The sequence below is a fragment of the Crinia signifera genome, chromosome 9, assembly GCF_055691185.1.
Source record: "Crinia signifera chromosome 9, ASM5569118v1, whole genome shotgun sequence".
NCBI classification, from domain to species: Eukaryota; Metazoa; Chordata; class Amphibia; order Anura; family Myobatrachidae; genus Crinia; species Crinia signifera.
The window spans coordinates 132,249,057-132,259,122 of NC_139225.1; positions in this window are offsets into that span (position 1 = coordinate 132,249,057).

The following is a 10,066-nucleotide window of genomic DNA, read 5'->3' on the forward strand; positions in this document are numbered from 1 at the left end:
CTCTCTATTATACACAGTTAGGGGAACAGGCTGTCACATGTACATTGGTACAGTAGAGTACAGGGAGCCGGGCACATAGTGGGAGAATTTTTACTTGGCATGTGAAGATTGTTTTTGTGGTTAGGCGATGTTATTACACTGGGTTTTTACTCTATATATAATCCTGACTTAAAGGAGGATCCTGTCTGTGCCCGTACGTGATGATTACACCCTGGCACTTTTTACCATTTGTCCAACCTACTTTTTAGAATTATAGGATTTCATATGACAACCGCCGTGTTATCTTTGGAACTTCCTTCGAGTATTAGACATAGTATAGGTATTTATAACCCTAGTAGTACAGAACTGTGTACAGGCTGCACCCTCACCACTTGAAATACAGTGTATCCAATGAATTAGCTCAAGGAATAAGATCAAATATTGGCATTGCGTGCATTTCCTAGAGGTGTGCTCCTTCACTCTACCTCTAGGTGAGGTGCAGTATTTTTGTTCTGTGGTCTCTATGGATACATCTGACTTGGCTGTTCTTCCTGTGCCAGTATGCGACCAGTGGAGGTCTGCGGGAAGCTTCTGAATGTGGGCACAGAATACCACAGAATGTGCAGCTTGCTGTGTGTACTAGCTTGTGTGTTGCTGGCCTGAGCTTGTACCAGCAGCTGATATTCTGTGGGGCAGAGTGTCTCTAATGGGGCGCACACACAGTTCAATTTTGAAGCAAAATCTATTTGAAATCAAATCGAACAGTGTTAACTGCCTTCGAACTAGATTCGTCCCAGTGAGCAGCCAGGCGGCACTGGGATCGAAAGCAGGAATTTTTCTACTTTGATCTGGAAGATCAAATGCAGTTACATGATGCTCTATGCAGCATCCCCCCTTCCCTCCTGTTTGATTCTGATTTCGACGATATTGAATCGGTATCGAAACTGTGTGTATGCCCAATAAGACAAATGTCATGGCCCTATAGAATCTCATCTGAATTTATACCAGCAGTGGACGGGAGACTCTGTGCCTTATATCTCCCTGCTGTCTGACAATATGTCACCCAGGTGCAGACACTGAGTCTCTGGCAATCTGTACCCTGGGTGACATTGCCAGAGACTCCGTGCCTCATATATCACAGCTGTCTGTAACAATGTCACCCAGGGTGACATTGCCAGAGACTCTGTGCCTTATATCTCCCTGCTGTCTGACAATATGTCACCCAGGATGCAGAATGCCAGGGACAACAGGAAGATATGAGGCACTGAGTCTCGGGTAATCTTCACCCTGGGTGACATTGTAACAGACAGCAGGGAGATATGAGGCACTGGCAATTTGCACTCTACGTGACATTGCTAAAGACTCAGTGCCTCATATCTCCCTGCTGTCTGTGACCATGTCACCCAGGATGCAGATTGCCAGAGACTCAGTGCCTCATATCTTTCTGCTGTCTGTGATGATCTGTATCCTGGGTGACATTGTCACAGACAGAACGGACATATGAGGCACTGAGTCTCTGGCTATCTGCATCCTGGGTGACATTGTCACAGACAGCAGGGAGATATGAGGCACTGAGTCTTTAGCAATGTCACCCAGGATGCAGATTGCCAGAGACTCAGTGCCTCATATCTTTCTGCTGTCTGTGATGATCTGTATCCTGGGTGACATTGTCACAGACAGAACGGACATATGAGGCACTGAGTCTCTGGCTATCTGCATCCTGGGTGACATTGTCACAGACAGCAGGGAGATATGAGGCACTGAGTCTTTAGCAATGTCACCCAGGATGCAGATTGCCAGAGACTCAGTGCCTCATATCTTTCTGCTGTCTGTGATGATCTGTATCCTGGGTGACATTGTCACAGACAGAACGGACATATGAGGCACTGAGTCTCTGGCTATCTGCATAGTGGGTAACAGATTGTCACAGACACCACATATGAGGCACTGTCACCCAATATGCATTTAGCAGATATATTACTGCACTTTCCAGAATGCCTGATAATGATCACGTCAGGTTAGTTTGGGTTATTATAAGGCATTGGAATCGTTTTGAAGAATGCTGATCCTATCCCAAATCTGTCTGGCTATTTTGCTGAACTGATCCTATGCAGCAGAAAAATCATGGGGGTTTCAGTGTCCCCAAATCTTCCCTTCTAATTGTCACATACTACCTCCTCATCCTGCTCTGACCCCCTCTGCTTACTGCCGGTGTCCTGATCAAGGGGCGTCTCACCCCAAAATGTTGTTTTGATAAACACCAGTTCACCATTTCCAAGTCTGAGTGCCCTCCCAATTTCTGAGGATCTCTCTCTCGATAGATCTAGATATATATAGATAGATAGATATAGATCTAGATATATATATGGAAGTATGGGGAGTTGGCGGCACTCGCAGCTTTAAAGATGACTCAGAGACTGTCTTGTCAAGACAGTCTGAGTCCTCTTTAAAGCTGCGAGTGCCGCCAACCCCCCATACTTCTATACCCATATACCCAGGAAGGCGCCCAGGACCTGAGCTATAAACGCAGTGGAGTGCCAATTTGTATCTCTCTCATACTGCAGTTGTTCTCGCATTCGCTGTCTGTATCCTCCCTCATACAGCAGTCATTATCCCTCACCCTGGCACTGCCATCCTGTGGTCAATCCCTCACTCATATTCTCTCCCTCTCTGGCACTGCCACCCTATGGTCACCCCCTACCTCATGGTCAATCTCTCTTCTGTCTGTCACGTTTGTTCCCCCTGAAATGGTTAATAACCTGAGATCTTTGTACAGTAAGAAGAGAGTAAAGCGGTCATACCTTAGTAGTAATAGTTTGCAGTCCATTCTAATGAGGTGGCTAGTGTTATGTCATTTTTCCCTAACTTCATTTCAATATTTGAATTATGGATGTCTCCTTTTTGGGTTATATGGTGGCGTGGAATACTGTGGTCTCCCCAGATACATAGCACAGCTCTCAGCAATGCTCCCCTGCAGTGCCTGACTCAGATGCACAATTGGCTCCCAGCTGAGTCACTTATGGTCTCCAGCACTGAGCAATGCGGTCCCATAGTGAATATCTACTATACACATAAATTACAACTTTGGGAAGAATTTAAAACCATGTATTGAACTGAAACAAGCCTGTCCTAAATATAGCAGGTGGGGATAAGTATTCTGCCCCTCCAAATGGTTTGAAAGTAAAAGTCCCTCTGGTGATATTAAGACATATACGTAGTTACACAGCTGCTATAAAGCAACAGGTTGCCTACCATTGATACATGAATACCATACTAGATGGCTGTTGCTGAGGGATAACATGGGGTTAACTTTTCTATGTTGGGAATATCACTAGCCGCCCACACCCAGCCAGCCTCTAAATATGATATTACCCTGAGAATTTAAAGCATATTCCCCCACACCTCCATACCCCCCTTCCCCAGCCCTGGGGTGGGAATTAAGGAATTTTTGGAATCTAAGTTATTTTAAACACCAGGAGAGAATCACCAGAGGGAGATAATTTCATACTTACTATTAATGGATATTTATAGATCAGATTTTGCAGAAGCTTATGAATTACTTCAGTCATATCCTATGGATATACATTTGTGCACATACTCTGTAACTGTGTCCTAGTGCAGCCACCTCTGTGCACAGATTCTGTAACGGTGTCCTAGTGCAGCCACCTCTGTGCACATACTCTGTAACGGTGTCCTAGTGCAGCCACCTCTGTGCGCAGATTCTGTAACGGTGTCCTAGTGCAGCCACCTCTGTGGCCACTACATATAATACACGCAAAATAGCCCCACTTTTGCCTGTAACCTTACATTGCACTCTAATTCAGCTTAGCCTATGTGCAAACACTGGGCTGCCACCTATTTATGCCCATGCAGCGCAAGTGCGGGTGTGACTTCAGTGTGGGTGACTCTCAACCACCCATAGATGTACAGTACTTGCTCAGTAATAGATACCTGCTGCGGCATTAGCATTATTGGTGTAAATATTGTCCATCTCAGCCCTATATATAAATCCATTCGTCTTATTACTGCAGAGGCAGCACTGGGCCTGTCCCTGGATATTACAATGGGGAATAGAACGGGGTGGACCCACTTATTATAGGTGAAACCAGACCAGAATATCTTACATTTTGTGACTAGTAAAGAGAGCAAGGGAACATGATGCCTGTCTTCTAATTATTATTGTTTTAACTTTCAGTAGCTGTGTTGCTATAAAATCAGGATCCGTGCTGGGCTCAGAGCGTAAGGGGGGGATTTTCTGGAATCACGTGGAACTCATTTTACAAAGATCTGGAGACCATTTTATTGATCGCACCATCCACGGTCATCGGTGCAGAAATTAGATGTTTTCTAAAGCATCTGCCCTCCAAGTCTCCAATCTCCATTGTTCATTTCCATGTCTGTCTTGCCAACTCTCTTTACTATACCCTTTCCAACTCTGTCTGGAATTTTTTGTGTCCTCCTTTTATTTATGTAATTTTTTCATTTATTTTTGGGTTTCTCTGTCACGATATTCACGCTTTTCCCCGCCACACACTTTCCTCCAATCCTGACTCTGCAGCCTTCCAAATTTATGATCTCCTCCCAAATTTTTCTTCATCTTAGTCTTGCCAAGCCCACTTTGTCATCGGTTTGGTGACCACTCTTCTCCTTTCTTCCTGCAGTCGCTCCACTGCACCTGGTCCCACCACTCTTTCATCCCCTCTTCTCAATTCCTGCCCTGCCTCCCAATTTACTGCCATATATCTTTGTTTTGCCAACCTGTCTCTCTACAACAGGGATGGCCAAACTGGTCCTCGAGTGCTACCAACAGTCCATGCTCTCCAGGCCACCTGTGGATCTGTAGAATATGTCGGTTAGGAACAAATGCAGTTCATGTTTGAAGATGTGACCGTTAGTAATGACTGCACGCTTGGTAGATCTTGAGGATCGGTTTGACCAACCCTGCTCTACAACGTGTACCTACAGTTCCCCTCTCCTCCTTGGACCTCTTTCAAATATGGGTAACTTTCTACCTCCTTTCTGTTTCTGAGGGTACATCCTTTAAAACAAGGGTGGCCAAACCTGTCCTCAAGATCTACCAACGGTGCATGTTTTCCAGGCAACCTGTGGATCTATAGTAGGAATGGATGCAGCAGGTTTTAAAATGTGACAGTTAGTAATGACTACAGCTGTGCACCAGCTAGGTAACTTGGAAAACGTGGACCGTTGGTAGATCTCGAGGACTGGTTTGGCCACCCCTGCTTTAAAACTTCAGGTACTTGTGTATTATAGCGGAGCCCCCGATGTTGGTCGTACGATGTTTTTATCAAATCGCATCGCATGGCATGCGATTCGACGCGATTTTGCCCCCTATACGATGGAAAATTGTATAAGCATCCGAATGGGTGCTTACAATGTTAAATGCACCCCCACTCCACCACCCCCCCCCCCCACACACACACACTATAAACGTGAACCCGAAGCGTGGCGAGCGCAGGGTACGCGTCCTACGACCTTTTCATACCACCACTATCCACGTCGGCGTAGAGTTGAGAATATAAAGTGTGGCGAGCGCAGAGTGGCGAGCGGACGCGGATATCTTCACAGGTATCCGCGTCCCCTCGCGGGGCTCGCTGTGCTCGCCACGCTTCAGGCTCGCTGCGCTAGCCACACTTTATATTCTCAACTCCACGCCGACGTGGATAGTGGGGGTATGAAAAGGTCGTACGACTCGTACCGCCGCCCCTCGCGGGCTCGCTGCGCTCGCCACGCTTCGGGTTCACGTTTATAGTGTGGGGGTGACGTGGGGGTGCATTTAACATTGTAAGCACCCATTAGGGTGCTTATACAATTTTTAATTGCATCGCATTGTATGGCATTGTATGCCATATACAATGTCATACAATTTTAAAATTGTATGACATTGTACAACATCGCGCGATATCGCATACCATCGTATGCCTTTTGGTATGCGATGCGATGGGCGCCGCTATAATACACAAGTACCAATCTTCATACGCTTGTGTTACATAGTTCTGAAACAAGACGCTGATTCCTTCCAGAAGTAGTAATAAATGATACAATAGAAAAATTGATGCAGACACTATCCAGCCCTGAGTAGGTGACTGCATGTTAGCATCTGTGCTCATGGATAAAATGCATAGTGTTTGTGTTACTCTGTAATTGACACTTTCTCTTAAGAGTTTTATTTTACCACAAAAGCCATAATGTAATTGTGTTTGTGGGAAACATCCTGTGTGATGCCTACACCCACTCCTCTCTCCTTGTTGGTGGTGTCTGATCAGATGACTCCATATATACACATAGATTTTAGCCCACCACAGAGAGACCCGACCAGCCTCCCTCGCGTCTGTCTGTCCTGTCTGACACATTCCTCCCTTTTGTCCAGATGCCAGGGGCATACCGGCATGGGGTGTATAGCAGATAATAGGGGGTTCTGGTGAGAACCTGTGGTCCCAAGCTGCGTGATTAATCTGGTCTCCGAGGACACATTACCTGTAATACAAATAAACAAGTATTTACAGTATAATATGCATCTACATTGACTATGGGGCTGCTCAATACTTAGCACATTCTTATTGTGTATATGGCTACTGCAGGTGCCTCCAAAAGTTGTTGCATACTGACCTAATTGTTCAAAAGTCCATGCGTTACTTGCCACTGTATTGGAAGGGTCATTAACCCTTTCAGTGCCAACCTCTCTGTGAACGATGTGCAAAAAATCCACCAAAAAATGCCAGCGTCGCTCACATTTGTTATATAAATTCGAATAAAAAAAATGTTGTGTAAAAAAGTTTATGGTACTTGTTTCCTAGCAGGGCGCCCAGATTTCCTACGTACGCTCAGTAGTTAATTTAGTTAATTTGTTCACTGCACCTTGAGTGAAATTGCATCGCATGGCCCTTTTTTGTCGCATGAGATGTGACACCTAAAACACCACCACTCTCCACGTCACCCCGAAGTGTGGTGAGCGCAGTGGAAAGCGTCCTCGGTACTTGTGTAGTTTCACGGCGCCACGCTGCGGGCTCGATGGCTCGCTACGCTTGCCACGCTATTTAAAATCAACTCCATGCCAACGTGGATAGTGGAGGTATGAACTATCCATGTTGGCATGGAGTTAAGTTACTTTTTTTTTTTTAACATAGTTTGTGGCGAGCGTAGAACCCGGAAGTAGCACGGCGCCATGAAACTACACAAGTACCGCGTCCTCTTACCTTTTCATACCCCCCGCTATCCACGCCGGCGTGGAGTTGATTTTATATAGTGTGATGAGCGCACCTCGCGGGGCTCGCCACACTATATAAAATCAACTCCACGCCGACGTGGATAGTGGGGGTATGAAAAGGTCTGAGGACGCGTTCCGCTGCGCGTGCCACGCTTCGGGGTGACGTGGAGAGTGGTGCTGTTTTAGGTGTTTTACCATATGAACTACTGAAATCTCACTCACGGTGCAGTGAATAAATTAACTACTGAGATCACATCGCAAGGCACAAAAAGCCATGCGATGCGATTTCAGTACGCAGAATAGCCCACTAAGCAAATAGCTTAGTGGGCGCCCTGCTAGGAAACAAGTTTATATTTCCTATATAAGGTAAATGTTACAGGTAGGGATGCCAATTCCGGAGAATTTTTTTCAATCCCGGGGATTGGCTTCCCTAATAAAAAAAAAAAACAGAGCCGGGTGGATGGGCGGGCGAAGGAGCTGGGAGCCACTATGCTGCTGGAAGCTGGATGGGGCGGGCTGTTGTCCTGGAGCCGGGCAGGACGCAATAGATGTGGTGAGAGGGCAGCGTGCCACCATGAGGAGGTGGGCTATGCGGCTGTGTGGCCAGCGCAGCGTGACCTCTGACCTCATCACGCTGCGCAGAGTCACGCTGTCGGGGAATGAAACTCCACTCCCGGGATTGAAATCCCGCCATTTTGGGGGCCAAATCTCGGGATCCCGGGACTGGCCACCCTAGTTACAGGTCATTATGATTAATAAATAATTACTTGCCAATTTTCACTCCTATTTTGACAAATTCACTTGGCACTCAAAGGGTTACAAAGAGTACATTCAGCAGTGGACACCTGAAGAAGCCTGTGACTGCATGTTCCGTATAATGCGTAAATTACGCTAATGGTCAACGGCTTTATCTTGTTATCTGTTTTTTATTTATTTATTTTTATTTCTGTTTTTGTGTAGTTCTAGAAGTGTCCGTATCCTGTGGAAAATCTTGTATACCGTAGATGGATATTACTTTTTAGTAATGTTGTATCAAGCCCAGGATGAGGTCAGATGAGTTATTTATTTATGAACAGTTATTTACAGTATATAGCGCACACATATTCCACAGCACTGTACAGAGAATAGTTGAACATTCACATCAGTCCCTGCCCCAGTAGAGCTTACAATCTATATTCCCTACCACATGTACACGGAGAAGACCACTTGTTATACACATATGCAATATATTATACCGCTTTTCCACCATAGTCCCGTGCCACACATGGGATTTTTGACCCAGTATTTTGGTGGGTCTCCCTACCCATTTTCCTGGGTTGACACAGTTTCCACTGATACGGGAATCCCAGGTAAACAGGGCCGCTATCAGCTCAGCCAGTGGGTGGAAGGGGACTGGTGGCAGTGTGCGAGTGGCCGGGCAGTGTGCGAGTGGCCGGGCAGTGTGCAGGGACCGGAGTACGGGTGGCCGGGCAGCGGGAGGCACCTAGCGCAATGGCCAGTGCCTCCACAGTTTATTACTCATGTTTTACCGGCTAAAACCCTGCTCGAGTCATGGGTAAAAATCTCTGGTCACTAGACCCGGGATTTATACCTGGTCACCAATTCCACTGACAAAAATCCAAGGTTAGTGCGCGTCATAGTTGCCTCCCCTCCTGCATTCTGCAGGAGACTCCCTGAAATAGCAGCAATCTCCCTCATTTCACCTAGCCCACATTACACTGTTACATTTTTGGGGAAAGGGAATGAGAGATAGATACATTTACATTGAATCATCAGCGCCATTTCCCAGCACTTTACCAAGTATAGTAGCTCTTACTAACTGCTTTGGGCTCATCTACATTTGTAGTCATTTTAAAAGCTTCCTCTCAGATGTAGCAATGCACACCAATGATTCTAGGGGCCACGTTCACAAACTCTTTTCACAATCTCTCCATATATGGAACTAGACACGCCCTTTGGGTGAAGCATAACACGTCCCCCTCAATAGGGCGCCGTGCAAAATTCTCCTACCAACTATAATCTCCCTGAAACTAGTTTTAAAATGTAGGCAAGTATGGTGCGCCTTTCATGTGCAAAAACCTGGATTTTTAGGTCAGCGGAAAAGGGGTATTAGCTCTATGGTGCTTATGGTGCAGTATTTAGTAAGAATACGAGGCTGACACAGCCTGGCTGACTATTGATATTTTGTCAGCTTTCAAAGTAGGAAGATTTTTAAGTAGGGAAAAAAAGTTACATGGATTAAAGATTGGACTTATTCTGGACTTAAACTGGACAGAAACTGCCAACCAACTTAACATCTTGATATCAAAGTGATTCAGAAAAACAGAAACTACAGCAACTCAGAAATCAAGGGACTGCTTTGAGTGAGCTCACACCATACTCACAACATACTACTCCTGGCTATCTGACTGTTCATCCAGCTTATCACCATTTCTGCAACTGCTAAAACTTTGAATATCACTGTTAATGCTTGTATTTGCACTGTCTGTTTTGAAAATGCCCAGCTGTACCTCTAATGACTTCACCACTTCTGCTCTTCCATTGATAGTAGGTGTCCCCCATCATTTTATTCTTGGCCCTCTTCTTCTCTATCTCTATATGTCCTCTCTGGGTGAGCTTATTTGCTCATTTAACTTCCACTATCACCTCTATGCTGATAATACTAAAATCTACCGCTCCTTTCCTGATCTCTCTCCTTCCATCCTCACTCATATCTCCTACTGTCTCTTTGCTATCTACTCCTGGATGACCCAGCGCTTTTTTAGACTTAAAATATCAAAGACTAAGCTGACCTCTTCCCACCCTCCAGCATTAAACCTGACCATCTCTTATCCTAACCTACTGTTTATGCCCACTTCTTTC